General features: G+C 40.3%; 54 non-coding genes across 54 annotated transcripts; all 54 read right to left on the bottom strand.

The window, feature by feature from the left end:
- Window positions 1-263: 263 nt before the first annotated feature.
- On the bottom strand, window positions 264-382 carry LOC143701359 (5S ribosomal RNA). Its single transcript, XR_013190072.1, has one exon. It is a non-coding gene; the product is annotated as a 5S ribosomal RNA (ribosomal RNA).
- Window positions 383-544: 162 nt separating this feature from the next.
- LOC143701370 (5S ribosomal RNA) lies at window positions 545-663 on the bottom strand. The gene has a single exon (XR_013190083.1). It is a non-coding gene; the product is annotated as a 5S ribosomal RNA (ribosomal RNA).
- A 371-nt stretch (window positions 664-1,034) lies between these two features.
- On the bottom strand, window positions 1,035-1,153 carry LOC143701382 (5S ribosomal RNA). Its single transcript, XR_013190094.1, has one exon. It is a non-coding gene; the product is annotated as a 5S ribosomal RNA (ribosomal RNA).
- Window positions 1,154-1,525: 372 nt separating this feature from the next.
- Window positions 1,526-1,644, bottom strand: LOC143701394 (5S ribosomal RNA). The gene has a single exon (XR_013190105.1). It is a non-coding gene; the product is annotated as a 5S ribosomal RNA (ribosomal RNA).
- Window positions 1,645-2,006: 362 nt separating this feature from the next.
- LOC143701320 (5S ribosomal RNA) lies at window positions 2,007-2,125 on the bottom strand. The gene has a single exon (XR_013190035.1). It is a non-coding gene; the product is annotated as a 5S ribosomal RNA (ribosomal RNA).
- Window positions 2,126-2,287: 162 nt separating this feature from the next.
- On the bottom strand, window positions 2,288-2,406 carry LOC143701331 (5S ribosomal RNA). The gene has a single exon (XR_013190046.1). It is a non-coding gene; the product is annotated as a 5S ribosomal RNA (ribosomal RNA).
- A 363-nt stretch (window positions 2,407-2,769) lies between these two features.
- On the bottom strand, window positions 2,770-2,888 carry LOC143701343 (5S ribosomal RNA). The gene has a single exon (XR_013190057.1). It is a non-coding gene; the product is annotated as a 5S ribosomal RNA (ribosomal RNA).
- A 162-nt stretch (window positions 2,889-3,050) lies between these two features.
- On the bottom strand, window positions 3,051-3,169 carry LOC143701352 (5S ribosomal RNA). Its single transcript, XR_013190065.1, has one exon. It is a non-coding gene; the product is annotated as a 5S ribosomal RNA (ribosomal RNA).
- Window positions 3,170-3,540: 371 nt separating this feature from the next.
- On the bottom strand, window positions 3,541-3,659 carry LOC143701353 (5S ribosomal RNA). The gene has a single exon (XR_013190066.1). It is a non-coding gene; the product is annotated as a 5S ribosomal RNA (ribosomal RNA).
- Window positions 3,660-4,022: 363 nt separating this feature from the next.
- LOC143701354 (5S ribosomal RNA) lies at window positions 4,023-4,141 on the bottom strand. Its single transcript, XR_013190067.1, has one exon. It is a non-coding gene; the product is annotated as a 5S ribosomal RNA (ribosomal RNA).
- Window positions 4,142-4,303: 162 nt separating this feature from the next.
- LOC143701355 (5S ribosomal RNA) lies at window positions 4,304-4,422 on the bottom strand. Its single transcript, XR_013190068.1, has one exon. It is a non-coding gene; the product is annotated as a 5S ribosomal RNA (ribosomal RNA).
- A 372-nt stretch (window positions 4,423-4,794) lies between these two features.
- On the bottom strand, window positions 4,795-4,913 carry LOC143701356 (5S ribosomal RNA). The gene has a single exon (XR_013190069.1). It is a non-coding gene; the product is annotated as a 5S ribosomal RNA (ribosomal RNA).
- A 372-nt stretch (window positions 4,914-5,285) lies between these two features.
- Window positions 5,286-5,404, bottom strand: LOC143701357 (5S ribosomal RNA). The gene has a single exon (XR_013190070.1). It is a non-coding gene; the product is annotated as a 5S ribosomal RNA (ribosomal RNA).
- Window positions 5,405-5,566: 162 nt separating this feature from the next.
- Window positions 5,567-5,685, bottom strand: LOC143701358 (5S ribosomal RNA). The gene has a single exon (XR_013190071.1). It is a non-coding gene; the product is annotated as a 5S ribosomal RNA (ribosomal RNA).
- A 372-nt stretch (window positions 5,686-6,057) lies between these two features.
- Window positions 6,058-6,176, bottom strand: LOC143701360 (5S ribosomal RNA). Its single transcript, XR_013190073.1, has one exon. It is a non-coding gene; the product is annotated as a 5S ribosomal RNA (ribosomal RNA).
- A 161-nt stretch (window positions 6,177-6,337) lies between these two features.
- Window positions 6,338-6,456, bottom strand: LOC143701361 (5S ribosomal RNA). The gene has a single exon (XR_013190074.1). It is a non-coding gene; the product is annotated as a 5S ribosomal RNA (ribosomal RNA).
- Window positions 6,457-6,828: 372 nt separating this feature from the next.
- Window positions 6,829-6,947, bottom strand: LOC143701362 (5S ribosomal RNA). The gene has a single exon (XR_013190075.1). It is a non-coding gene; the product is annotated as a 5S ribosomal RNA (ribosomal RNA).
- A 372-nt stretch (window positions 6,948-7,319) lies between these two features.
- Window positions 7,320-7,438, bottom strand: LOC143701363 (5S ribosomal RNA). The gene has a single exon (XR_013190076.1). It is a non-coding gene; the product is annotated as a 5S ribosomal RNA (ribosomal RNA).
- A 363-nt stretch (window positions 7,439-7,801) lies between these two features.
- Window positions 7,802-7,920, bottom strand: LOC143701364 (5S ribosomal RNA). The gene has a single exon (XR_013190077.1). It is a non-coding gene; the product is annotated as a 5S ribosomal RNA (ribosomal RNA).
- Window positions 7,921-8,082: 162 nt separating this feature from the next.
- Window positions 8,083-8,201, bottom strand: LOC143701365 (5S ribosomal RNA). Its single transcript, XR_013190078.1, has one exon. It is a non-coding gene; the product is annotated as a 5S ribosomal RNA (ribosomal RNA).
- A 363-nt stretch (window positions 8,202-8,564) lies between these two features.
- LOC143701366 (5S ribosomal RNA) lies at window positions 8,565-8,683 on the bottom strand. Its single transcript, XR_013190079.1, has one exon. It is a non-coding gene; the product is annotated as a 5S ribosomal RNA (ribosomal RNA).
- Window positions 8,684-8,845: 162 nt separating this feature from the next.
- On the bottom strand, window positions 8,846-8,964 carry LOC143701367 (5S ribosomal RNA). Its single transcript, XR_013190080.1, has one exon. It is a non-coding gene; the product is annotated as a 5S ribosomal RNA (ribosomal RNA).
- A 371-nt stretch (window positions 8,965-9,335) lies between these two features.
- On the bottom strand, window positions 9,336-9,454 carry LOC143701368 (5S ribosomal RNA). The gene has a single exon (XR_013190081.1). It is a non-coding gene; the product is annotated as a 5S ribosomal RNA (ribosomal RNA).
- Window positions 9,455-9,817: 363 nt separating this feature from the next.
- On the bottom strand, window positions 9,818-9,936 carry LOC143701369 (5S ribosomal RNA). Its single transcript, XR_013190082.1, has one exon. It is a non-coding gene; the product is annotated as a 5S ribosomal RNA (ribosomal RNA).
- A 372-nt stretch (window positions 9,937-10,308) lies between these two features.
- Window positions 10,309-10,427, bottom strand: LOC143701371 (5S ribosomal RNA). Its single transcript, XR_013190084.1, has one exon. It is a non-coding gene; the product is annotated as a 5S ribosomal RNA (ribosomal RNA).
- Window positions 10,428-10,589: 162 nt separating this feature from the next.
- Window positions 10,590-10,708, bottom strand: LOC143701372 (5S ribosomal RNA). The gene has a single exon (XR_013190085.1). It is a non-coding gene; the product is annotated as a 5S ribosomal RNA (ribosomal RNA).
- Window positions 10,709-11,081: 373 nt separating this feature from the next.
- LOC143701373 (5S ribosomal RNA) lies at window positions 11,082-11,200 on the bottom strand. The gene has a single exon (XR_013190086.1). It is a non-coding gene; the product is annotated as a 5S ribosomal RNA (ribosomal RNA).
- Window positions 11,201-11,572: 372 nt separating this feature from the next.
- On the bottom strand, window positions 11,573-11,691 carry LOC143701374 (5S ribosomal RNA). The gene has a single exon (XR_013190087.1). It is a non-coding gene; the product is annotated as a 5S ribosomal RNA (ribosomal RNA).
- A 363-nt stretch (window positions 11,692-12,054) lies between these two features.
- Window positions 12,055-12,173, bottom strand: LOC143701375 (5S ribosomal RNA). The gene has a single exon (XR_013190088.1). It is a non-coding gene; the product is annotated as a 5S ribosomal RNA (ribosomal RNA).
- A 372-nt stretch (window positions 12,174-12,545) lies between these two features.
- On the bottom strand, window positions 12,546-12,664 carry LOC143701377 (5S ribosomal RNA). Its single transcript, XR_013190089.1, has one exon. It is a non-coding gene; the product is annotated as a 5S ribosomal RNA (ribosomal RNA).
- Window positions 12,665-12,826: 162 nt separating this feature from the next.
- LOC143701378 (5S ribosomal RNA) lies at window positions 12,827-12,945 on the bottom strand. The gene has a single exon (XR_013190090.1). It is a non-coding gene; the product is annotated as a 5S ribosomal RNA (ribosomal RNA).
- A 373-nt stretch (window positions 12,946-13,318) lies between these two features.
- Window positions 13,319-13,437, bottom strand: LOC143701379 (5S ribosomal RNA). The gene has a single exon (XR_013190091.1). It is a non-coding gene; the product is annotated as a 5S ribosomal RNA (ribosomal RNA).
- A 372-nt stretch (window positions 13,438-13,809) lies between these two features.
- On the bottom strand, window positions 13,810-13,928 carry LOC143701380 (5S ribosomal RNA). Its single transcript, XR_013190092.1, has one exon. It is a non-coding gene; the product is annotated as a 5S ribosomal RNA (ribosomal RNA).
- A 363-nt stretch (window positions 13,929-14,291) lies between these two features.
- Window positions 14,292-14,410, bottom strand: LOC143701381 (5S ribosomal RNA). Its single transcript, XR_013190093.1, has one exon. It is a non-coding gene; the product is annotated as a 5S ribosomal RNA (ribosomal RNA).
- A 162-nt stretch (window positions 14,411-14,572) lies between these two features.
- On the bottom strand, window positions 14,573-14,691 carry LOC143701383 (5S ribosomal RNA). Its single transcript, XR_013190095.1, has one exon. It is a non-coding gene; the product is annotated as a 5S ribosomal RNA (ribosomal RNA).
- Window positions 14,692-15,054: 363 nt separating this feature from the next.
- On the bottom strand, window positions 15,055-15,173 carry LOC143701384 (5S ribosomal RNA). The gene has a single exon (XR_013190096.1). It is a non-coding gene; the product is annotated as a 5S ribosomal RNA (ribosomal RNA).
- A 162-nt stretch (window positions 15,174-15,335) lies between these two features.
- Window positions 15,336-15,454, bottom strand: LOC143701313 (5S ribosomal RNA). Its single transcript, XR_013190029.1, has one exon. It is a non-coding gene; the product is annotated as a 5S ribosomal RNA (ribosomal RNA).
- A 372-nt stretch (window positions 15,455-15,826) lies between these two features.
- LOC143701385 (5S ribosomal RNA) lies at window positions 15,827-15,945 on the bottom strand. The gene has a single exon (XR_013190097.1). It is a non-coding gene; the product is annotated as a 5S ribosomal RNA (ribosomal RNA).
- Window positions 15,946-16,308: 363 nt separating this feature from the next.
- Window positions 16,309-16,427, bottom strand: LOC143701386 (5S ribosomal RNA). Its single transcript, XR_013190098.1, has one exon. It is a non-coding gene; the product is annotated as a 5S ribosomal RNA (ribosomal RNA).
- Window positions 16,428-16,589: 162 nt separating this feature from the next.
- LOC143701387 (5S ribosomal RNA) lies at window positions 16,590-16,708 on the bottom strand. Its single transcript, XR_013190099.1, has one exon. It is a non-coding gene; the product is annotated as a 5S ribosomal RNA (ribosomal RNA).
- A 372-nt stretch (window positions 16,709-17,080) lies between these two features.
- Window positions 17,081-17,199, bottom strand: LOC143701388 (5S ribosomal RNA). The gene has a single exon (XR_013190100.1). It is a non-coding gene; the product is annotated as a 5S ribosomal RNA (ribosomal RNA).
- A 372-nt stretch (window positions 17,200-17,571) lies between these two features.
- On the bottom strand, window positions 17,572-17,690 carry LOC143701389 (5S ribosomal RNA). The gene has a single exon (XR_013190101.1). It is a non-coding gene; the product is annotated as a 5S ribosomal RNA (ribosomal RNA).
- A 162-nt stretch (window positions 17,691-17,852) lies between these two features.
- On the bottom strand, window positions 17,853-17,971 carry LOC143701390 (5S ribosomal RNA). Its single transcript, XR_013190102.1, has one exon. It is a non-coding gene; the product is annotated as a 5S ribosomal RNA (ribosomal RNA).
- Window positions 17,972-18,343: 372 nt separating this feature from the next.
- Window positions 18,344-18,462, bottom strand: LOC143701391 (5S ribosomal RNA). The gene has a single exon (XR_013190103.1). It is a non-coding gene; the product is annotated as a 5S ribosomal RNA (ribosomal RNA).
- A 372-nt stretch (window positions 18,463-18,834) lies between these two features.
- On the bottom strand, window positions 18,835-18,953 carry LOC143701393 (5S ribosomal RNA). The gene has a single exon (XR_013190104.1). It is a non-coding gene; the product is annotated as a 5S ribosomal RNA (ribosomal RNA).
- A 363-nt stretch (window positions 18,954-19,316) lies between these two features.
- Window positions 19,317-19,435, bottom strand: LOC143701395 (5S ribosomal RNA). The gene has a single exon (XR_013190106.1). It is a non-coding gene; the product is annotated as a 5S ribosomal RNA (ribosomal RNA).
- Window positions 19,436-19,597: 162 nt separating this feature from the next.
- On the bottom strand, window positions 19,598-19,716 carry LOC143701396 (5S ribosomal RNA). The gene has a single exon (XR_013190107.1). It is a non-coding gene; the product is annotated as a 5S ribosomal RNA (ribosomal RNA).
- A 363-nt stretch (window positions 19,717-20,079) lies between these two features.
- On the bottom strand, window positions 20,080-20,198 carry LOC143701397 (5S ribosomal RNA). Its single transcript, XR_013190109.1, has one exon. It is a non-coding gene; the product is annotated as a 5S ribosomal RNA (ribosomal RNA).
- Window positions 20,199-20,360: 162 nt separating this feature from the next.
- Window positions 20,361-20,479, bottom strand: LOC143701398 (5S ribosomal RNA). The gene has a single exon (XR_013190110.1). It is a non-coding gene; the product is annotated as a 5S ribosomal RNA (ribosomal RNA).
- Window positions 20,480-20,851: 372 nt separating this feature from the next.
- On the bottom strand, window positions 20,852-20,970 carry LOC143701399 (5S ribosomal RNA). Its single transcript, XR_013190111.1, has one exon. It is a non-coding gene; the product is annotated as a 5S ribosomal RNA (ribosomal RNA).
- Window positions 20,971-21,333: 363 nt separating this feature from the next.
- LOC143701314 (5S ribosomal RNA) lies at window positions 21,334-21,452 on the bottom strand. The gene has a single exon (XR_013190030.1). It is a non-coding gene; the product is annotated as a 5S ribosomal RNA (ribosomal RNA).
- A 162-nt stretch (window positions 21,453-21,614) lies between these two features.
- LOC143701315 (5S ribosomal RNA) lies at window positions 21,615-21,733 on the bottom strand. The gene has a single exon (XR_013190031.1). It is a non-coding gene; the product is annotated as a 5S ribosomal RNA (ribosomal RNA).
- Window positions 21,734-22,104: 371 nt separating this feature from the next.
- LOC143701316 (5S ribosomal RNA) lies at window positions 22,105-22,223 on the bottom strand. Its single transcript, XR_013190032.1, has one exon. It is a non-coding gene; the product is annotated as a 5S ribosomal RNA (ribosomal RNA).
- A 372-nt stretch (window positions 22,224-22,595) lies between these two features.
- On the bottom strand, window positions 22,596-22,714 carry LOC143701317 (5S ribosomal RNA). The gene has a single exon (XR_013190033.1). It is a non-coding gene; the product is annotated as a 5S ribosomal RNA (ribosomal RNA).
- Window positions 22,715-22,746: the final 32 nt, after the last annotated feature.

A 22,746-nucleotide genomic window follows, 5' to 3' on the forward strand; every position in this document is an offset into this window, starting at 1 on the left:
GAGACTTTTTAAGGCTTTTTGAAGAAGCTCAGGGACTCTTTTTTTTTTTTTCTTAAAAAAGCTTACAACACCTAGTATTCCCATGCGGCCTCCCATCCAAGTACTAACCAGGCCTTATTTAAAAGCTTAGACCATTAGTGAAGAAGACTAAGAAGAACTTTTGAAAAAACTCAAACTCTTTCATGCTTTCTGAAGAATCTCAGAGACTTTTTAAGGCTTTTTGAAGCTCAGGCACTCTTTTTTTTTTATTTTTTTTTTTTAAAAGCTTACAGCACCTGGTATTCCCAGGCGGTCTCCCATCCAAGTACTAACCAGGCCCGACCCTGCTTAGCTTCCGAGATCAGACGAGATCGGGCGTGCCCAAGGTGGTATGGCCGTAAGCGAAAACTGCTGCCAAAATTGGGCTATTTAAAAGGTTAGACCATTAGTGAAGAAAACTAAGAACAACTTTTGAAAAAACTCAAACTCTTTCATGCTTTCTGAAGAATCTCAGAGACTTTTTAAGGCTTTTTGAAGCTCAGGGACTCTTTTTTTTTTTTTTAAAAGCTTACAGCACCTGGTATTCCCAGGCGGTCTCCCATCCAAGTACTAACCAGGCCCGACCCTGCTTAGCTTCCGAGATCAGACGAGATCGGGCGTGCCCAAGGTGGTATGGCCGTAAGCTAAAACTGCTGCCAAAATTGGGCTATTTAAAAGGTTAGACCATTAGTGAAGAAAACTAAGAACAACTTTTGAAAAAACTCAAGCTCTTTCTTGCTTTCTGAAGAATCTCAGAGACTTTTTAAGGCTTTTTGAAGAAGCTCAGGGACTCTTTTTTTTTTTCTTAAAAAAGCTTACAACACCTAGTATTCCCATGCGCCCTCCCATCCAAGTACTAACCAGGCCTTATTTAAAAGCTTAGACCATTAGTGAAGAAGACTAAGAAGAACTTTTGAAAAAACTCAAACTCTTTCATGCTTTCTGAAGAATCTCAGAGACTTTTTAAGGCTTTTTGAAGCTCAGGCACTCTTTTTTTTTTTTTTTTTTTTTTTAAAAGCTTACAGCACCTGGTATTCCCAGGCGGTCTCCCATCCAAGTACTAACCAGGCCCGACCCTGCTTAGCTTCCGAGATCAGACGAGATCGGGCGTGCCCAAGGTGGTATGGCCGTAAGCTAAAACTGCTGCCAAAATTGGGCTATTTAAAAGGTTAGACCATTAGTGAAGAAAACTAAGAACAACTTTTGAAAAAACTCAAGCTCTTTCATGCTTTCTGAAGAATCTCAGAGACTTTTTAAGGCTTTTTGAAGAAGCTCAGGGACTCTTTTTTTTTTTTCTTAAAAAAGCTTACAACACCTAGTATTCCCATGCGGCCTCCCATCCAAGTACTAACCAGGCCTTATTTAAAAGCTTAGACCATTAGTGAAGAAGACTAAGAAGAACTTTTGAAAAAACTCAAACTCTTTCATGCTTTCTGAAGAATCTCAGAGACTTTTTAAGGCTTTTTGAAGCTCAGGCACTCTTTTTTTTTTATTTTTTTTTTTTAAAAGCTTACAGCACCTGGTATTCCCAGGCGGTCTCCCATCCAAGTACTAACCAGGCCCGACCCTGCTTAGCTTCCGAGATCAGACGAGATCGGGCGTGCCCAAGGTGGTATGGCCGTAAGCTAAAACTGCTGCCAAAATTGGGCTATTTAAAAGGTTAGACCATTAGTGAAGAAAACTAAGAACAACTTTTGAAAAAACTCAAGCTCTTTCATGCTTTCTGAAGAATCTCAGAGACTTTTTAAGGCTTTTTGAAGAAGCTCAGGGACTCTTTTTTTTTTTTCTTAAAAAAGCTTACAACACCTAGTATTCCCATGCGGCCTCCCATCCAAGTACTAACCAGGCCTTATTTAAAAGCTTAGACCATTAGTGAAGAAGACTAAGAAGAACTTTTGAAAAAACTCAAACTCTTTCATGCTTTCTGAAGAATCTCAGAGACTTTTTAAGGCTTTTGAAGCTCAGGGACTCTTTTTTTTTTTTTTAAAAGCTTACAGCACCTGGTATTCCCAGGCGGTCTCCCATCCAAGTACTAACCAGGCCCGACCCTGCTTAGCTTCCGAGATCAGACGAGATCGGGCGTGCCCAAGGTGGTATGGCCGTAAGCGAATACTGCTGCCAAAATTGGGCTATTTAAAAGGTTAGACCATTAGTGAAGAAAACTAAGAACAACTTTTGAAAAAACTCAAACTCTTTCATGCTTTCTGAAGAATCTCAGAGACTTTTTAAGGCTTTTTGAAGCTCAGGCACTCTTTTTTTTTTTTTTAAAAGCTTACAGCACCTGGTATTCCCAGGCGGTCTCCCATCCAAGTACTAACCAGGCCCGACCCTGCTTAGCTTCCGAGATCAGACGAGATCGGGCGTGCCCAAGGTGGTATGGCCGTAAGCGAAAACTGCTGCCAAAATTGGGCTATTTAAAAGGTTAGACCATTAGTGAAGAAAACTAAGAACAACTTTTGAAAAAACTCAAACTCTTTCATGCTTTCTGAAGAATCTCAGAGACTTTTTAAGGGTTTTTGAAGAAGCTCAGGGACTCTTTTTTTTTTTTCTTAAAAAAGCTTACAACACCTAGTATTCCCATGCGGCCTCCCATCCAAGTACTAACCAGGCCTTATTTAAAAGCTTAGACCATTAGTGAAGAAGACTAAGAAGAACTTTTGAAAAAACTCAAACTCTTTCATGCTTTCTGAAGAATCTCAGAGACTTTTTAAGGCTTTTTGAAGCTCAGGGACTCTTTTTTTTTTTTTTAAAAGCTTACAGCACCTGGTATTCCCAGGCGGTCTCCCATCCAAGTACTAACCAGGCCCGACCCTGCTTAGCTTCCGAGATCAGACGAGATCGGGCGTGCCCAAGGTGGTATGGCCGTAAGCGAATACTGCTGCCAAAATTGGGCTATTTAAAAGGTTAGACCATTAGTGAAGAAAACTAAGAACAACTTTTGAAAAAACTCAAACTCTTTCATGCTTTCTGAAGAATCTCAGAGACTTTTTAAGGCTTTTTGAAGCTCAGGCACTCTTTTTTTTTTTTTTAAAAGCTTACAGCACCTGGTATTCCCAGGCGGTCTCCCATCCAAGTACTAACCAGGCCCGACCCTGCTTAGCTTCCGAGATCAGACGAGATCGGGCGTGCCCAAGGTGGTATGGCCGTAAGCGAAAACTGCTGCCAAAATTGGGCTATTTAAAAGGTTAGACCATTAGTGAAGAAAACTAAGAACAACTTTTGAAAAAACTCAAACTCTTTCATGCTTTCTGAAGAATCTCAGAGACTTTTTAAGGGTTTTTGAAGAAGCTCAGGGACTCTTTTTTTTTTTTCTTAAAAAAGCTTACAACACCTAGTATTCCCATGCGGCCTCCCATCCAAGTACTAACCAGGCCTTATTTAAAAGCTTAGACCATTAGTGAAGAAGACTAAGAAGAACTTTTGAAAAAACTCAAACTCTTTCATGCTTTCTGAAGAATCTCAGAGACTTTTTAAGGCTTTTTGAAGCTCAGGCACTCTTTTTTTTTTTTTTTTTTTTTTAAAAGCTTACAGCACCTGGTATTCCCAGGCGGTCTCCCATCCAAGTACTAACCAGGCCCGACCCTGCTTAGCTTCCGAGATCAGACGAGATCGGGCGTGCCCAAGGTGGTATGGCCGTAAGCTAAAACTGCTGCCAAAATTGGGCTATTTAAAAGGTTAGACCATTAGTGAAGAAAACTAAGAACAACTTTTGAAAAAACTCAAGCTCTTTCATGCTTTCTGAAGAATCTCAGAGACTTTTTAAGGCTTTTTGAAGAAGCTCAGGGACTCTTTTTTTTTTTTCTTAAAAAAGCTTACAACACCTAGTATTCCCATGCGGCCTCCCATCCAAGTACTAACCAGGCCTTATTTAAAAGCTTAGACCATTAGTGAAGAAGACTAAGAAGAACTTTTGAAAAAACTCAAACTCTTTCATGCTTTCTGAAGAATCTCAGAGACTTTTTAAGGCTTTTTGAAGCTCAGGGACTCTTTTTTTTTTTTTTAAAAGCTTACAGCACCTGGTATTCCCAGGCGGTCTCCCATCCAAGTACTAACCAGGCCCGACCCTGCTTAGCTTCCGAGATCAGACGAGATCGGGCGTGCCCAAGGTGGTATGGCCGTAAGCGAATACTGCTGCCAAAATTGGGCTATTTAAAAGGTTAGACCATTAGTGAAGAAAACTAAGAACAACTTTTGAAAAAACTCAAACTCTTTCATGCTTTCTGAAGAATCTCAGAGACTTTTTAAGGCTTTTTGAAGCTCAGGCACTCTTTTTTTTTTTTTTAAAAGCTTACAGCACCTGGTATTCCCAGGCGGTCTCCCATCCAAGTACTAACCAGGCCCGACCCTGCTTAGCTTCCGAGATCAGACGAGATCGGGCGTGCCCAAGGTGGTATGGCCGTAAGCGAAAACTGCTGCCAAAATTGGGCTATTTAAAAGGTTAGACCATTAGTGAAGAAAACTAAGAACAACTTTTGAAAAAACTCAAACTCTTTCATGCTTTCTGAAGAATCTCAGAGACTTTTTAAGGGTTTTTGAAGAAGCTCAGGGACTCTTTTTTTTTTTTCTTAAAAAAGCTTACAACACCTAGTATTCCCATGCGGCCTCCCATCCAAGTACTAACCAGGCCTTATTTAAAAGCTTAGACCATTAGTGAAGAAGACTAAGAAGAACTTTTGAAAAAACTCAAACTCTTTCATGCTTTCTGAAGAATCTCAGAGACTTTTTAAGGCTTTTTGAAGCTCAGGCACTCTTTTTTTTTTTTTTTTTTTTTTTAAAAGCTTACAGCACCTGGTATTCCCAGGCGGTCTCCCATCCAAGTACTAACCAGGCCCGACCCTGCTTAGCTTCCGAGATCAGACGAGATCGGGCGTGCCCAAGGTGGTATGGCCGTAAGCTAAAACTGCTGCCAAAATTGGGCTATTTAAAAGGTTAGACCATTAGTGAAGAAAACTAAGAACAACTTTTGAAAAAACTCAAGCTCTTTCATGCTTTCTGAAGAATCTCAGAGACTTTTTAAGGCTTTTTGAAGAAGCTCAGGGACTCTTTTTTTTTTTTCTTAAAAAAGCTTACAACACCTAGTATTCCCATGCGGCCTCCCATCCAAGTACTAACCAGGCCTTATTTAAAAGCTTAGACCATTAGTGAAGAAGACTAAGAAGAACTTTTGAAAAAACTCAAACTCTTTCATGCTTTCTGAAGAATCTCAGAGACTTTTTAAGGCTTTTTGAAGCTCAGGCACTCTTTTTTTTTTATTTTTTTTTTTTAAAAGCTTACAGCACCTGGTATTCCCAGGCGGTCTCCCATCCAAGTACTAACCAGGCCCGACCCTGCTTAGCTTCCGAGATCAGACGAGATCGGGCGTGCCCAAGGTGGTATGGCCGTAAGCGAAAACTGCTGCCAAAATTGGGCTATTTAAAAGGTTAGACCATTAGTGAAGAAAACTAAGAACAACTTTTGAAAAAACTCAAACTCTTTCATGCTTTCTGAAGAATCTCAGAGACTTTTTAAGGCTTTTTGAAGCTCAGGGACTCTTTTTTTTTTTTTTAAAAGCTTACAGCACCTGGTATTCCCAGGCGGTCTCCCATCCAAGTACTAACCAGGCCCGACCCTGCTTAGCTTCCGAGATCAGACGAGATCGGGCGTGCCCAAGGTGGTATGGCCGTAAGCTAAAACTGCTGCCAAAATTGGGCTATTTAAAAGGTTAGACCATTAGTGAAGAAAACTAAGAACAACTTTTGAAAAAACTCAAGCTCTTTCATGCTTTCTGAAGAATCTCAGAGACTTTTTAAGGCTTTTTGAAGAAGCTCAGGGACTCTTTTTTTTTTTTCTTAAAAAAGCTTACAACACCTAGTATTCCCATGCGGCCTCCCATCCAAGTACTAACCAGGCCTTATTTAAAAGCTTAGACCATTAGTGAAGAAGACTAAGAAGAACTTTTGAAAAAACTCAAACTCTTTCATGCTTTCTGAAGAATCTCAGAGACTTTTTAAGGCTTTTTGAAGCTCAGGCACTCTTTTTTTTTTATTTTTTTTTTTTAAAAGCTTACAGCACCTGGTATTCCCAGGCGGTCTCCCATCCAAGTACTAACCAGGCCCGACCCTGCTTAGCTTCCGAGATCAGACGAGATCGGGCGTGCCCAAGGTGGTATGGCCGTAAGCGAAAACTGCTGCCAAAATTGGGCTATTTAAAAGGTTAGACCATTAGTGAAGAAAACTAAGAACAACTTTTGAAAAAACTCAAACTCTTTCATGCTTTCTGAAGAATCTCAGAGACTTTTTAAGGCTTTTTGAAGCTCAGGGACTCTTTTTTTTTTTTTAAAAGCTTACAGCACCTGGTATTCCCAGGCGGTCTCCCATCCAAGTACTAACCAGGCCCGACCCTGCTTAGCTTCCGAGATCAGACGAGATCGGGCGTGCCCAAGGTGGTATGGCCGTAAGCTAAAACTGCTGCCAAAATTGGGCTATTTAAAAGGTTAGACCATTAGTGAAGAAAACTAAGAACAACTTTTGAAAAAACTCAAGCTCTTTCTTGCTTTCTGAAGAATCTCAGAGACTTTTTAAGGCTTTTTGAAGAAGCTCAGGGACTCTTTTTTTTTTTTCTTAAAAAAGCTTACAACACCTAGTATTCCCATGCGCCCTCCCATCCAAGTACTAACCAGGCCTTATTTAAAAGCTTAGACCATTAGTGAAGAAGACTAAGAAGAACTTTTGAAAAAACTCAAACTCTTTCATGCTTTCTGAAGAATCTCAGAGACTTTTTAAGGCTTTTTGAAGCTCAGGCACTCTTTTTTTTTTTTTTTTTTTTTTTAAAAGCTTACAGCACCTGGTATTCCCAGGCGGTCTCCCATCCAAGTACTAACCAGGCCCGACCCTGCTTAGCTTCCGAGATCAGACGAGATCGGGCGTGCCCAAGGTGGTATGGCCGTAAGCTAAAACTGCTGCCAAAATTGGGCTATTTAAAAGGTTAGACCATTAGTGAAGAAAACTAAGAACAACTTTTGAAAAAACTCAAGCTCTTTCATGCTTTCTGAAGAATCTCAGAGACTTTTTAAGGCTTTTTGAAGAAGCTCAGGGACTCTTTTTTTTTTTTCTTAAAAAAGCTTACAACACCTAGTATTCCCATGCGGCCTCCCATCCAAGTACTAACCAGGCCTTATTTAAAAGCTTAGACCATTAGTGAAGAAGACTAAGAAGAACTTTTGAAAAAACTCAAACTCTTTCATGCTTTCTGAAGAATCTCAGAGACTTTTTAAGGCTTTTTGAAGCTCAGGCACTCTTTTTTTTTTATTTTTTTTTTTTAAAAGCTTACAGCACCTGGTATTCCCAGGCGGTCTCCCATCCAAGTACTAACCAGGCCCGACCCTGCTTAGCTTCCGAGATCAGACGAGATCGGGCGTGCCCAAGGTGGTATGGCCGTAAGCTAAAACTGCTGCCAAAATTGGGCTATTTAAAAGGTTAGACCATTAGTGAAGAAAACTAAGAACAACTTTTGAAAAAACTCAAGCTCTTTCATGCTTTCTGAAGAATCTCAGAGACTTTTTAAGGCTTTTTGAAGAAGCTCAGGGACTCTTTTTTTTTTTTCTTAAAAAAGCTTACAACACCTAGTATTCCCATGCGGCCTCCCATCCAAGTACTAACCAGGCCTTATTTAAAAGCTTAGACCATTAGTGAAGAAGACTAAGAAGAACTTTTGAAAAAACTCAAACTCTTTCATGCTTTCTGAAGAATCTCAGAGACTTTTTAAGGCTTTTTGAAGCTCAGGGACTCTTTTTTTTTTTTTTAAAAGCTTACAGCACCTGGTATTCCCAGGCGGTCTCCCATCCAAGTACTAACCAGGCCCGACCCTGCTTAGCTTCCGAGATCAGACGAGATCGGGCGTGCCCAAGGTGGTATGGCCGTAAGCGAATACTGCTGCCAAAATTGGGCTATTTAAAAGGTTAGACCATTAGTGAAGAAAACTAAGAACAACTTTTGAAAAAACTCAAACTCTTTCATGCTTTCTGAAGAATCTCAGAGACTTTTTAAGGCTTTTTGAAGCTCAGGCACTCTTTTTTTTTTTTTTAAAAGCTTACAGCACCTGGTATTCCCAGGCGGTCTCCCATCCAAGTACTAACCAGGCCCGACCCTGCTTAGCTTCCGAGATCAGACGAGATCGGGCGTGCCCAAGGTGGTATGGCCGTAAGCGAAAACTGCTGCCAAAATTGGGCTATTTAAAAGGTTAGACCATTAGTGAAGAAAACTAAGAACAACTTTTGAAAAAACTCAAACTCTTTCATGCTTTCTGAAGAATCTCAGAGACTTTTTAAGGGTTTTTGAAGAAGCTCAGGGACTCTTTTTTTTTTTTCTTAAAAAAGCTTACAACACCTAGTATTCCCATGCGGCCTCCCATCCAAGTACTAACCAGGCCTTATTTAAAAGCTTAGACCATTAGTGAAGAAGACTAAGAAGAACTTTTGAAAAAACTCAAACTCTTTCATGCTTTCTGAAGAATCTCAGAGACTTTTTAAGGCTTTTTGAAGCTCAGGGACTCTTTTTTTTTTTTTTAAAAGCTTACAGCACCTGGTATTCCCAGGCGGTCTCCCATCCAAGTACTAACCAGGCCCGACCCTGCTTAGCTTCCGAGATCAGACGAGATCGGGCGTGCCCAAGGTGGTATGGCCGTAAGCGAATACTGCTGCCAAAATTGGGCTATTTAAAAGGTTAGACCATTAGTGAAGAAAACTAAGAACAACTTTTGAAAAAACTCAAACTCTTTCATGCTTTCTGAAGAATCTCAGAGACTTTTTAAGGCTTTTTGAAGCTCAGGCACTCTTTTTTTTTTTTTTAAAAGCTTACAGCACCTGGTATTCCCAGGCGGTCTCCCATCCAAGTACTAACCAGGCCCGACCCTGCTTAGCTTCCGAGATCAGACGAGATCGGGCGTGCCCAAGGTGGTATGGCCGTAAGCGAAAACTGCTGCCAAAATTGGGCTATTTAAAAGGTTAGACCATTAGTGAAGAAAACTAAGAACAACTTTTGAAAAAACTCAAACTCTTTCATGCTTTCTGAAGAATCTCAGAGACTTTTTAAGGGTTTTTGAAGAAGCTCAGGGACTCTTTTTTTTTTTTCTTAAAAAAGCTTACAACACCTAGTATTCCCATGCGGCCTCCCATCCAAGTACTAACCAGGCCTTATTTAAAAGCTTAGACCATTAGTGAAGAAGACTAAGAAGAACTTTTGAAAAAACTCAAACTCTTTCATGCTTTCTGAAGAATCTCAGAGACTTTTTAAGGCTTTTTGAAGCTCAGGCACTCTTTTTTTTTTTTTTTTTTTTTTAAAAGCTTACAGCACCTGGTATTCCCAGGCGGTCTCCCATCCAAGTACTAACCAGGCCCGACCCTGCTTAGCTTCCGAGATCAGACGAGATCGGGCGTGCCCAAGGTGGTATGGCCGTAAGCTAAAACTGCTGCCAAAATTGGGCTATTTAAAAGGTTAGACCATTAGTGAAGAAAACTAAGAACAACTTTTGAAAAAACTCAAGCTCTTTCATGCTTTCTGAAGAATCTCAGAGACTTTTTAAGGCTTTTTGAAGAAGCTCAGGGACTCTTTTTTTTTTTTCTTAAAAAAGCTTACAACACCTAGTATTCCCATGCGGCCTCCCATCCAAGTACTAACCAGGCCTTATTTAAAAGCTTAGACCATTAGTGAAGAAGACTAAGAAGAACTTTTGAAAAAACTCAAACTCTTTCATGCTTTCTGAAGAATCTCAGAGACTTTTTAAGGCTTTTTGAAGCTCAGGGACTCTTTTTTTTTTTTTTAAAAGCTTACAGCACCTGGTATTCCCAGGCGGTCTCCCATCCAAGTACTAACCAGGCCCGACCCTGCTTAGCTTCCGAGATCAGACGAGATCGGGCGTGCCCAAGGTGGTATGGCCGTAAGCTAAAACTGCTGCCAAAATTGGGCTATTTAAAAGGTTAGACCATTAGTGAAGAAAACTAAGAACAACTTTTGAAAAAACTCAAGCTCTTTCATGCTTTCTGAAGAATCTCAGAGACTTTTTAAGGCTTTTTGAAGAAGCTCAGGGACTCTTTTTTTTTTTTCTTAAAAAAGCTTACAACACCTAGTATTCCCATGCGGCCTCCCATCCAAGTACTAACCAGGCCTTATTTAAAAGCTTAGACCATTAGTGAAGAAGACTAAGAAGAACTTTTGAAAAAACTCAAACTCTTTCATGCTTTCTGAAGAATCTCAGAGACTTTTTAAGGCTTTTTGAAGCTCAGGCACTCTTTTTTTTTTATTTTTTTTTTTTAAAAGCTTACAGCACCTGGTATTCCCAGGCGGTCTCCCATCCAAGTACTAACCAGGCCCGACCCTGCTTAGCTTCCGAGATCAGACGAGATCGGGCGTGCCCAAGGTGGTATGGCCGTAAGCGAAAACTGCTGCCAAAATTGGGCTATTTAAAAGGTTAGACCATTAGTGAAGAAAACTAAGAACAACTTTTGAAAAAACTCAAACTCTTTCATGCTTTCTGAAGAATCTCAGAGACTTTTTAAGGCTTTTTGAAGCTCAGGGACTCTTTTTTTTTTTTTTAAAAGCTTACAGCACCTGGTATTCCCAGGCGGTCTCCCATCCAAGTACTAACCAGGCCCGACCCTGCTTAGCTTCCGAGATCAGACGAGATCGGGCGTGCCCAAGGTGGTATGGCCGTAAGCTAAAACTGCTGCCAAAATTGGGCTATTTAAAAGGTTAGACCATTAGTGAAGAAAACTAAGAACAACTTTTGAAAAAACTCAAGCTCTTTCTTGCTTTCTGAAGAATCTCAGAGACTTTTTAAGGCTTTTTGAAGAAGCTCAGGGACTCTTTTTTTTTTTTCTTAAAAAAGCTTACAACACCTAGTATTCCCATGCGCCCTCCCATCCAAGTACTAACCAGGCCTTATTTAAAAGCTTAGACCATTAGTGAAGAAGACTAAGAAGAACTTTTGAAAAAACTCAAACTCTTTCATGCTTTCTGAAGAATCTCAGAGACTTTTTAAGGCTTTTTGAAGCTCAGGCACTCTTTTTTTTTTTTTTTTTTTTTTTTAAAAGCTTACAGCACCTGGTATTCCCAGGCGGTCTCCCATCCAAGTACTAACCAGGCCCGACCCTGCTTAGCTTCCGAGATCAGACGAGATCGGGCGTGCCCAAGGTGGTATGGCCGTAAGCTAAAACTGCTGCCAAAATTGGGCTATTTAAAAGGTTAGACCATTAGTGAAGAAAACTAAGAACAACTTTTGAAAAAACTCAAGCTCTTTCATGCTTTCTGAAGAATCTCAGAGACTTTTTAAGGCTTTTTGAAGAAGCTCAGGGACTCTTTTTTTTTTTTCTTAAAAAAGCTTACAACACCTAGTATTCCCATGCGGCCTCCCATCCAAGTACTAACCAGGCCTTATTTAAAAGCTTAGACCATTAGTGAAGAAGACTAAGAAGAACTTTTGAAAAAACTCAAACTCTTTCATGCTTTCTGAAGAATCTCAGAGACTTTTTAAGGCTTTTTGAAGCTCAGGCACTCTTTTTTTTTTATTTTTTTTTTTTAAAAGCTTACAGCACCTGGTATTCCCAGGCGGTCTCCCATCCAAGTACTAACCAGGCCCGACCCTGCTTAGCTTCCGAGATCAGACGAGATCGGGCGTGCCCAAGGTGGTATGGCCGTAAGCTAAAACTGCTGCCAAAATTGGGCTATTTAAAAGGTTAGACCATTAGTGAAGAAAACTAAGAACAACTTTTGAAAAAACTCAAGCTCTTTCATGCTTTCTGAAGAATCTCAGAGACTTTTTAAGGCTTTTTGAAGAAGCTCAGGGACTCTTTTTTTTTTTTCTTAAAAAAGCTTACAACACCTAGTATTCCCATGCGGCCTCCCATCCAAGTACTAACCAGGCCTTATTTAAAAGCTTAGACCATTAGTGAAGAAGACTAAGAAGAACTTTTGAAAAAACTCAAACTCTTTCATGCTTTCTGAAGAATCTCAGAGACTTTTTAAGGCTTTTTGAAGCTCAGGGACTCTTTTTTTTTTTTTTAAAAGCTTACAGCACCTGGTATTCCCAGGCGGTCTCCCATCCAAGTACTAACCAGGCCCGACCCTGCTTAGCTTCCGAGATCAGACGAGATCGGGCGTGCCCAAGGTGGTATGGCCGTAAGCTAAAACTGCTGCCAAAATTGGGCTATTTAAAAGGTTAGACCATTAGTGAAGAAAACTAAGAACAACTTTTGAAAAAACTCAAGCTCTTTCATGCTTTCTGAAGAATCTCAGAGACTTTTTAAGGCTTTTTGAAGAAGCTCAGGGACTCTTTTTTTTTTTTCTTAAAAAAGCTTACAACACCTAGTATTCCCATGCGGCCTCCCATCCAAGTACTAACCAGGCCTTATTTAAAAGCTTAGACCATTAGTGAAGAAGACTAAGAAGAACTTTTGAAAAAACTCAAACTCTTTCATGCTTTCTGAAGAATCTCAGAGACTTTTTAAGGCTTTTTGAAGCTCAGGCACTCTTTTTTTTTTATTTTTTTTTTTTAAAAGCTTACAGCACCTGGTATTCCCAGGCGGTCTCCCATCCAAGTACTAACCAGGCCCGACCCTGCTTAGCTTCCGAGATCAGACGAGATCGGGCGTGCCCAAGGTGGTATGGCCGTAAGCGAAAACTGCTGCCAAAATTGGGCTATTTAAAAGGTTAGACCATTAGTGAAGAAAACTAAGAACAACTTTTGAAAAAACTCAAACTCTTTCATGCTTTCTGAAGAATCTCAGAGACTTTTTAAGGCTTTTTGAAGCTCAGGGACTCTTTTTTTTTTTTTTAAAAGCTTACAGCACCTGGTATTCCCAGGCGGTCTCCCATCCAAGTACTAACCAGGCCCGACCCTGCTTAGCTTCCGAGATCAGACGAGATCGGGCGTGCCCAAGGTGGTATGGCCGTAAGCTAAAACTGCTGCCAAAATTGGGCTATTTAAAAGGTTAGACCATTAGTGAAGAAAACTAAGAACAACTTTTGAAAAAACTCAAGCTCTTTCTTGCTTTCTGAAGAATCTCAGAGACTTTTTAAGGCTTTTTGAAGAAGCTCAGGGACTCTTTTTTTTTTTTCTTAAAAAAGCTTACAACACCTAGTATTCCCATGCGCCCTCCCATCCAAGTACTAACCAGGCCTTATTTAAAAGCTTAGACCATTAGTGAAGAAGACTAAGAAGAACTTTTGAAAAAACTCAAACTCTTTCATGCTTTCTGAAGAATCTCAGAGACTTTTTAAGGCTTTTTGAAGCTCAGGCACTCTTTTTTTTTTTTTTTTTTTTTTTTAAAAGCTTACAGCACCTGGTATTCCCAGGCGGTCTCCCATCCAAGTACTAACCAGGCCCGACCCTGCTTAGCTTCCGAGATCAGACGAGATCGGGCGTGCCCAAGGTGGTATGGCCGTAAGCTAAAACTGCTGCCAAAATTGGGCTATTTAAAAGGTTAGACCATTAGTGAAGAAAACTAAGAACAACTTTTGAAAAAACTCAAGCTCTTTCATGCTTTCTGAAGAATCTCAGAGACTTTTTAAGGCTTTTTGAAGAAGCTCAGGGACTCTTTTTTTTTTTTCTTAAAAAAGCTTACAACACCTAGTATTCCCATGCGGCCTCCCATCCAAGTACTAACCAGGCCTTATTTAAAAGCTTAGACCATTAGTGAAGAAGACTAAGAAGAACTTTTGAAAAAACTCAAACTCTTTCATGCTTTCTGAAGAATCTCAGAGACTTTTTAAGGCTTTTTGAAGCTCAGGCACTCTTTTTTTTTTATTTTTTTTTTTTAAAAGCTTACAGCACCTGGTATTCCCAGGCGGTCTCCCATCCAAGTACTAACCAGGCCCGACCCTGCTTAGCTTCCGAGATCAGACGAGATCGGGCGTGCCCAAGGTGGTATGGCCGTAAGCTAAAACTGCTGCCAAAATTGGGCTATTTAAAAGGTTAGACCATTAGTGAAGAAAACTAAGAACAACTTTTGAAAAAACTCAAGCTCTTTCATGCTTTCTGAAGAATCTCAGAGACTTTTTAAGGCTTTTTGAAGAAGCTCAGGGACTCTTTTTTTTTTTTCTTAAAAAAGCTTACAACACCTAGTATTCCCATGCGGCCTCCCATCCAAGTACTAACCAGGCCTTATTTAAAAGCTTAGACCATTAGTGAAGAAGACTAAGAAGAACTTTTGAAAAAACTCAAACTCTTTCATGCTTTCTGAAGAATCTCAGAGACTTTTTAAGGCTTTTTGAAGCTCAGGGACTCTTTTTTTTTTTTTTAAAAGCTTACAGCACCTGGTATTCCCAGGCGGTCTCCCATCCAAGTACTAACCAGGCCCGACCCTGCTTAGCTTCCGAGATCAGACGAGATCGGGCGTGCCCAAGGTGGTATGGCCGTAAGCGAATACTGCTGCCAAAATTGGGCTATTTAAAAGGTTAGACCATTAGTGAAGAAAACTAAGAACAACTTTTGAAAAAACTCAAACTCTTTCATGCTTTCTGAAGAATCTCAGAGACTTTTTAAGGCTTTTTGAAGCTCAGGCACTCTTTTTTTTTTTTTTAAAAGCTTACAGCACCTGGTATTCCCAGGCGGTCTCCCATCCAAGTACTAACCAGGCCCGACCCTGCTTAGCTTCCGAGATCAGACGAGATCGGGCGTGCCCAAGGTGGTATGGCCGTAAGCGAAAACTGCTGCCAAAATTGGGCTATTTAAAAGGTTAGACCATTAGTGAAGAAAACTAAGAACAACTTTTGAAAAAACTCAAACTCTTTCATGCTTTCTGAAGAATCTCAGAGACTTTTTAAGGGTTTTTGAAGAAGCTCAGGGACTCTTTTTTTTTTTTCTTAAAAAAGCTTACAACACCTAGTATTCCCATGCGGCCTCCCATCCAAGTACTAACCAGGCCTTATTTAAAAGCTTAGACCATTAGTGAAGAAGACTAAGAAGAACTTTTGAAAAAACTCAAACTCTTTCATGCTTTCTGAAGAATCTCAGAGACTTTTTAAGGCTTTTTGAAGCTCAGGGACTCTTTTTTTTTTTTTTAAAAGCTTACAGCACCTGGTATTCCCAGGCGGTCTCCCATCCAAGTACTAACCAGGCCCGACCCTGCTTAGCTTCCGAGATCAGACGAGATCGGGCGTGCCCAAGGTGGTATGGCCGTAAGCGAATACTGCTGCCAAAATTGGGCTATTTAAAAGGTTAGACCATTAGTGAAGAAAACTAAGAACAACTTTTGAAAAAACTCAAACTCTTTCATGCTTTCTGAAGAATCTCAGAGACTTTTTAAGGCTTTTTGAAGCTCAGGCACTCTTTTTTTTTTTTTTAAAAGCTTACAGCACCTGGTATTCCCAGGCGGTCTCCCATCCAAGTACTAACCAGGCCCGACCCTGCTTAGCTTCCGAGATCAGACGAGATCGGGCGTACCCAAGGTGGTATGGCCGTAAGCGAAAACTGCTGCCAAAATTGGGCTATTTAAAAGGTTAGACCATTAGTGAAGAAAACTAAGAACAACTTTTGAAAAAACTCAAACTCTTTCATGCTTTCTGAAGAATCTCAGAGACTTTTTAAGGGTTTTTGAAGAAGCTCAGGGACTCTTTTTTTTTTTTCTTAAAAAAGCTTACAACACCTAGTATTCCCATGCGGCCTCCCATCCAAGTACTAACCAGGCCTTATTTAAAAGCTTAGACCATTAGTGAAGAAGACTAAGAAGAACTTTTGAAAAAACTCAAACTCTTTCATGCTTTCTGAAGAATCTCAGAGACTTTTTAAGGCTTTTTGAAGCTCAGGCACTCTTTTTTTTTTTTTTTTTTTTTTTAAAAGCTTACAGCACCTGGTATTCCCAGGCGGTCTCCCATCCAAGTACTAACCAGGCCCGACCCTGCTTAGCTTCCGAGATCAGACGAGATCGGGCGTGCCCAAGGTGGTATGGCCGTAAGCTAAAACTGCTGCCAAAATTGGGCTATTTAAAAGGTTAGACCATTAGTGAAGAAAACTAAGAACAACTTTTGAAAAAACTCAAGCTCTTTCATGCTTTCTGAAGAATCTCAGAGACTTTTTAAGGCTTTTTGAAGAAGCTCAGGGACTCTTTTTTTTTTTTCTTAAAAAAGCTTACAACACCTAGTATTCCCATGCGGCCTCCCATCCAAGTACTAACCAGGCCTTATTTAAAAGCTTAGACCATTAGTGAAGAAGACTAAGAAGAACTTTTGAAAAAACTCAAACTCTTTCATGCTTTCTGAAGAATCTCAGAGACTTTTTAAGGCTTTTTGAAGCTCAGGGACTCTTTTTTTTTTTTTTAAAAGCTTACAGCACCTGGTATTCCCAGGCGGTCTCCCATCCAAGTACTAACCAGGCCCGACCCTGCTTAGCTTCCGAGATCAGACGAGATCGGGCGTGCCCAAGGTGGTATGGCCGTAAGCGAATACTGCTGCCAAAATTGGGCTATTTAAAAGGTTAGACCATTAGTGAAGAAAACTAAGAACAACTTTTGAAAAAACTCAAACTCTTTCATGCTTTCTGAAGAATCTCAGAGACTTTTTAAGGCTTTTTGAAGCTCAGGCACTCTTTTTTTTTTTTTTAAAAGCTTACAGCACCTGGTATTCCCAGGCGGTCTCCCATCCAAGTACTAACCAGGCCCGACCCTGCTTAGCTTCCGAGATCAGACGAGATCGGGCGTGCCCAAGGTGGTATGGCCGTAAGCGAAAACTGCTGCCAAAATTGGGCTATTTAAAAGGTTAGACCATTAGTGAAGAAAACTAAGAACAACTTTTGAAAAAACTCAAACTCTTTCATGCTTTCTGAAGAATCTCAGAGACTTTTTAAGGGTTTTTGAAGAAGCTCAGGGACTCTTTTTTTTTTTTCTTAAAAAAGCTTACAACACCTAGTATTCCCATGCGGCCTCCCATCCAAGTACTAACCAGGCCTTATTTAAAAGCTTAGACCATTAGTGAAGAAGACTAAGAAGAACTTTTGAAAAAACTCAAACTCTTTCATGCTTTCTGAAGAATCTCAGAGACTTTTTAAGGCTTTTTGAAGCTCAGGCACTCTTTTTTTTTTTTTTTTTTTTTTTAAAAGCTTACAGCACCTGGTATTCCCAGGCGGTCTCCCATCCAAGTACTAACCAGGCCCGACCCTGCTTAGCTTCCGAGATCAGACGAGATCGGGCGTGCCCAAGGTGGTATGGCCGTAAGCTAAAACTGCTGCCAAAATTGGGCTATTTAAAAGGTTAGACCATTAGTGAAGAAAACTAAGAACAACTTTTGAAAAAACTCAAGCTCTTTCATGCTTTCTGAAGAATCTCAGAGACTTTTTAAGGCTTTTTGAAGAAGCTCAGGGACTCTTTTTTTTTTTTCTTAAAAAAGCTTACAACACCTAGTATTCCCATGCGGCCTCCCATCCAAGTACTAACCAGGCCTTATTTAAAAGCTTAGACCATTAGTGAAGAAGACTAAGAAGAACTTTTGAAAAAACTCAAACTCTTTCATGCTTTCTGAAGAATCTCAGAGACTTTTTAAGGCTTTTTGAAGCTCAGGCACTCTTTTTTTTTTATTTTTTTTTTTTAAAAGCTTACAGCACCTGGTATTCCCAGGCGGTCTCCCATCCAAGTACTAACCAGGCCCGACCCTGCTTAGCTTCCGAGATCAGACGAGATCGGGCGTGCCCAAGGTGGTATGGCCGTAAGCGAAAACTGCTGCCAAAATTGGGCTATTTAAAAGGTTAGACCATTAGTGAAGAAAACTAAGAACAACTTTTGAAAAAACTCAAACTCTTTCATGCTTTCTGAAGAATCTCAGAGACTTTTTAAGGCTTTTTGAAGCTCAGGGACTCTTTTTTTTTTTTTTAAAAGCTTACAGCACCTGGTATTCCCAGGCGGTCTCCCATCCAAGTACTAACCAGGCCCGACCCTGCTTAGCTTCCGAGATCAGACGAGATCGGGCGTGCCCAAGGTGGTATGGCCGTAAGCTAAAACTGCTGCCAAAATTGGGCTATTTAAAAGGTTAGACCATTAGTGAAGAAAACTAAGAACAACTTTTGAAAAAACTCAAGCTCTTTCTTGCTTTCTGAAGAATCTCAGAGACTTTTTAAGGCTTTTTGAAGAAGCTCAGGGACTCTTTTTTTTTTTTCTTAAAAAAGCTTACAACACCTAGTATTCCCATGCGCCCTCCCATCCAAGTACTAACCAGGCCTTATTTAAAAGCTTAGACCATTAGTGAAGAAGACTAAGAAGAACTTTTGAAAAAACTCAAACTCTTTCATGCTTTCTGAAGAATCTCAGAGACTTTTTAAGGCTTTTTGAAGCTCAGGCACTCTTTTTTTTTTTTTTTTTTTTTTTAAAAGCTTACAGCACCTGGTATTCCCAGGCGGTCTCCCATCCAAGTACTAACCAGGCCCGACCCTGCTTAGCTTCCGAGATCAGACGAGATCGGGCGTGCCCAAGGTGGTATGGCCGTAAGCTAAAACTGCTGCCAAAATTGGGCTATTTAAAAGGTTAGACCATTAGTGAAGAAAACTAAGAACAACTTTTGAAAAAACTCAAGCTCTTTCATGCTTTCTGAAGAATCTCAGAGACTTTTTAAGGCTTTTTGAAGAAGCTCAGGGACTCTTTTTTTTTTTTCTTAAAAAAGCTTACAACACCTAGTATTCCCATGCGGCCTCCCATCCAAGTACTAACCAGGCCTTATTTAAAAGCTTAGACCATTAGTGAAGAAGACTAAGAAGAACTTTTGAAAAAACTCAAACTCTTTCATGCTTTCTGAAGAATCTCAGAGACTTTTTAAGGCTTTTTGAAGCTCAGGCACTCTTTTTTTTTTATTTTTTTTTTTTAAAAGCTTACAGCACCTGGTATTCCCAGGCGGTCTCCCATCCAAGTACTAACCAGGCCCGACCCTGCTTAGCTTCCGAGATCAGACGAGATCGGGCGTGCCCAAGGTGGTATGGCCGTAAGCTAAAACTGCTGCCAAAATTGGGCTATTTAAAAGGTTAGACCATTAGTGAAGAAAACTAAGAACAACTTTTGAAAAAACTCAAGCTCTTTCATGCTTTCTGAAGAATCTCAGAGACTTTTTAAGGCTTTTTGAAGAAGCTCAGGGACTCTTTTTTTTTTTTCTTAAAAAAGCTTACAACACCTAGTATTCCCATGCGGCCTCCCATCCAAGTACTAACCAGGCCTTATTTAAAAGCTTAGACCATTAGTGAAGAAGACTAAGAAGAACTTTTGAAAAAACTCAAACTCTTTCATGCTTTCTGAAGAATCTCAGAGACTTTTTAAGGCTTTTTGAAGCTCAGGGACTCTTTTTTTTTTTTTTAAAAGCTTACAGCACCTGGTATTCCCAGGCGGTCTCCCATCCAAGTACTAACCAGGCCCGACCCTGCTTAGCTTCCGAGATCAGACGAGATCGGGCGTGCCCAAGGTGGTATGGCCGTAAGCGAATACTGCTGCCAAAATTGGGCTATTTAAAAGGTTAGACCATTAGTGAAGAAAACTAAGAACAACTTTTGAAAAAACTCAAACTCTTTCATGCTTTCTGAAGAATCTCAGAGACTTTTTAAGGCTTTTTGAAGCTCAGGCACTCTTTTTTTTTTTTTTAAAAGCTTACAGCACCTGGTATTCCCAGGCGGTCTCCCATCCAAGTACTAACCAGGCCCGACCCTGCTTAGCTTCCGAGATCAGACGAGATCGGGCGTGCCCAAGGTGGTATGGCCGTAAGCGAAAACTGCTGCCAAAATTGGGCTATTTAAAAGGTTAGACCATTAGTGAAGAAAACTAAGAACAACTTTTGAAAAAACTCAAACTCTTTCATGCTTTCTGAAGAATCTCAGAGACTTTTTAAGGGTTTTTGAAGAAGCTCAGGGACTCTTTTTTTTTTTTCTTAAAAAAGCTTACAACACCTAGTATTCCCATGCGGCCTCCCATCCAAGTACTAACCAGGCCTTATTTAAAAGCTTAGACCATTAGTGAAGAAGACTAAGAAGAACTTTTGAAAAAACTCAAACTCTTTCATGCTTTCTGAAGAATCTCAGAGACTTTTTAAGGCTTTTTGAAGCTCAGGGACTCTTTTTTTTTTTTTTAAAAGCTTACAGCACCTGGTATTCCCAGGCGGTCTCCCATCCAAGTACTAACCAGGCCCGACCCTGCTTAGCTTCCGAGATCAGACGAGATCGGGCGTGCCCAAGGTGGTATGGCCGTAAGCGAATACTGCTGCCAAAATTGGGCTATTTAAAAGGTTAGACCATTAGTGAAGAAAACTAAGAACAACTTTTGAAAAAACTCAAACTCTTTCATGCTTTCTGAAGAATCTCAGAGACTTTTTAAGGCTTTTTGAAGCTCAGGCACTCTTTTTTTTTTTTTTAAAAGCTTACAGCACCTGGTATTCCCAGGCGGTCTCCCATCCAAGTACTAACCAGGCCCGACCCTGCTTAGCTTCCGAGATCAGACGAGATCGGGCGTGCCCAAGGTGGTATGGCCGTAAGCGAAAACTGCTGCCAAAATTGGGCTATTTAAAAGGTTAGACCATTAGTGAAGAAAACTAAGAACAACTTTTGAAAAAACTCAAACTCTTTCATGCTTTCTGAAGAATCTCAGAGACTTTTTAAGGGTTTTTGAAGAAGCTCAGGGACTCTTTTTTTTTTTTCTTAAAAAAGCTTACAACACCTAGTATTCCCATGCGGCCTCCCATCCAAGTACTAACCAGGCCTTATTTAAAAGCTTAGACCATTAGTGAAGAAGACTAAGAAGAACTTTTGAAAAAACTCAAACTCTTTCATGCTTTCTGAAGAATCTCAGAGACTTTTTAAGGCTTTTTGAAGCTCAGGCACTCTTTTTTTTTTTTTTTTTTTTTTTAAAAGCTTACAGCACCTGGTATTCCCAGGCGGTCTCCCATCCAAGTACTAACCAGGCCCGACCCTGCTTAGCTTCCGAGATCAGACGAGATCGGGCGTGCCCAAGGTGGTATGGCCGTAAGCTAAAACTGCTGCCAAAATTGGGCTATTTAAAAGGTTAGACCATTAGTGAAGAAAACTAAGAACAACTTTTGAAAAAACTCAAGCTCTTTCATGCTTTCTGAAGAATCTCAGAGACTTTTTAAGGCTTTTTGAAGAAGCTCAGGGACTCTTTTTTTTTTTTCTTAAAAAAGCTTACAACACCTAGTATTCCCATGCGGCCTCCCATCCAAGTACTAACCAGGCCTTATTTAAAAGCTTAGACCATTAGTGAAGAAGACTAAGAAGAACTTTTGAAAAAACTCAAACTCTTTCATGCTTTCTGAAGAATCTCAGAGACTTTTTAAGGCTTTTTGAAGCTCAGGGACTCTTTTTTTTTTTTTTAAAAGCTTACAGCACCTGGTATTCCCAGGCGGTCTCCCATCCAAGTACTAACCAGGCCCGACCCTGCTTAGCTTCCGAGATCAGACGAGATCGGGCGTGCCCAAGGTGGTATGGCCGTAAGCGAATACTGCTGCCAAAATTGGGCTATTTAAAAGGTTAGACCATTAGTGAAGAAAACTAAGAACAACTTTTGAAAAAACTCAAACTCTTTCATGCTTTCTGAAGAATCTCAGAGACTTTTTAAGGCTTTTTGAAGCTCAGGCACTCTTTTTTTTTTTTTTAAAAGCTTACAGCACCTGGTATTCCCAGGCGGTCTCCCATCCAAGTACTAACCAGGCCCGACCCTGCTTAGCTTCCGAGATCAGACGAGATCGGGCGTGCCCAAGGTGGTATGGCCGTAAGCGAAAACTGCTGCCAAAATTGGGCTATTTAAAAGGTTAGACCATTAGTGAAGAAAACTAAGAACAACTTTTGAAAAAACTCAAACTCTTTCATGCTTTCTGAAGAATCTCAGAGACTTTTTAAGGGTTTTTGAAGAAGCTCAGGGACTCTTTTTTTTTTTTCTTAAAAAAGCTTACAACACCTAGTATTCCCATGCGGCCTCCCATCCAAGTACTAACCAGGCCTTATTTAAAAGCTTAGACCATTAGTGAAGAAGACTAAGAAGAACTTTTGAAAAAACTCAAACTCTTTCATGCTTTCTGAAGAATCTCAGAGACTTTTTAAGGCTTTTTGAAGCTCAGGCACTCTTTTTTTTTTTTTTTTTTTTTTAAAAGCTTACAGCACCTGGTATTCCCAGGCGGTCTCCCATCCAAGTACTAACCAGGCCCGACCCTGCTTAGCTTCCGAGATCAGACGAGATCGGGCGTGCCCAAGGTGGTATGGCCGTAAGCTAAAACTGCTGCCAAAATTGGGCTATTTAAAAGGTTAGACCATTAGTGAAGAAAACTAAGAACAACTTTTGAAAAAACTCAAGCTCTTTCATGCTTTCTGAAGAATCTCAGAGACTTTTTAAGGCTTTTTGAAGAAGCTCAGGGACTCTTTTTTTTTTTTCTTAAAAAAGCTTACAACACCTAGTATTCCCATGCGGCCTCCCATCCAAGTACTAACCAGGCCTTATTTAAAAGCTTAGACCATTAGTGAAGAAGACTAAGAAGAACTTTTGAAAAAACTCAAACTCTTTCATGCTTTCTGAAGAATCTCAGAGACTTTTTAAGGCTTTTTGAAGCTCAGGCACTCTTTTTTTTTTATTTTTTTTTTTTAAAAGCTTACAGCACCTGGTATTCCCAGGCGGTCTCCCATCCAAGTACTAACCAGGCCCGACCCTGCTTAGCTTCCGAGATCAGACGAGATCGGGCGTGCCCAAGGTGGTATGGCCGTAAGCGAAAACTGCTGCCAAAATTGGGCTATTTAAAA

This window comes from Siphateles boraxobius, unplaced genomic scaffold (assembly GCF_051911475.1).
Source record: "Siphateles boraxobius isolate OS27281-9 unplaced genomic scaffold, OSU_SipBor_1 324, whole genome shotgun sequence".
NCBI classification, from domain to species: domain Eukaryota; kingdom Metazoa; phylum Chordata; class Actinopteri; order Cypriniformes; family Leuciscidae; genus Siphateles; species Siphateles boraxobius.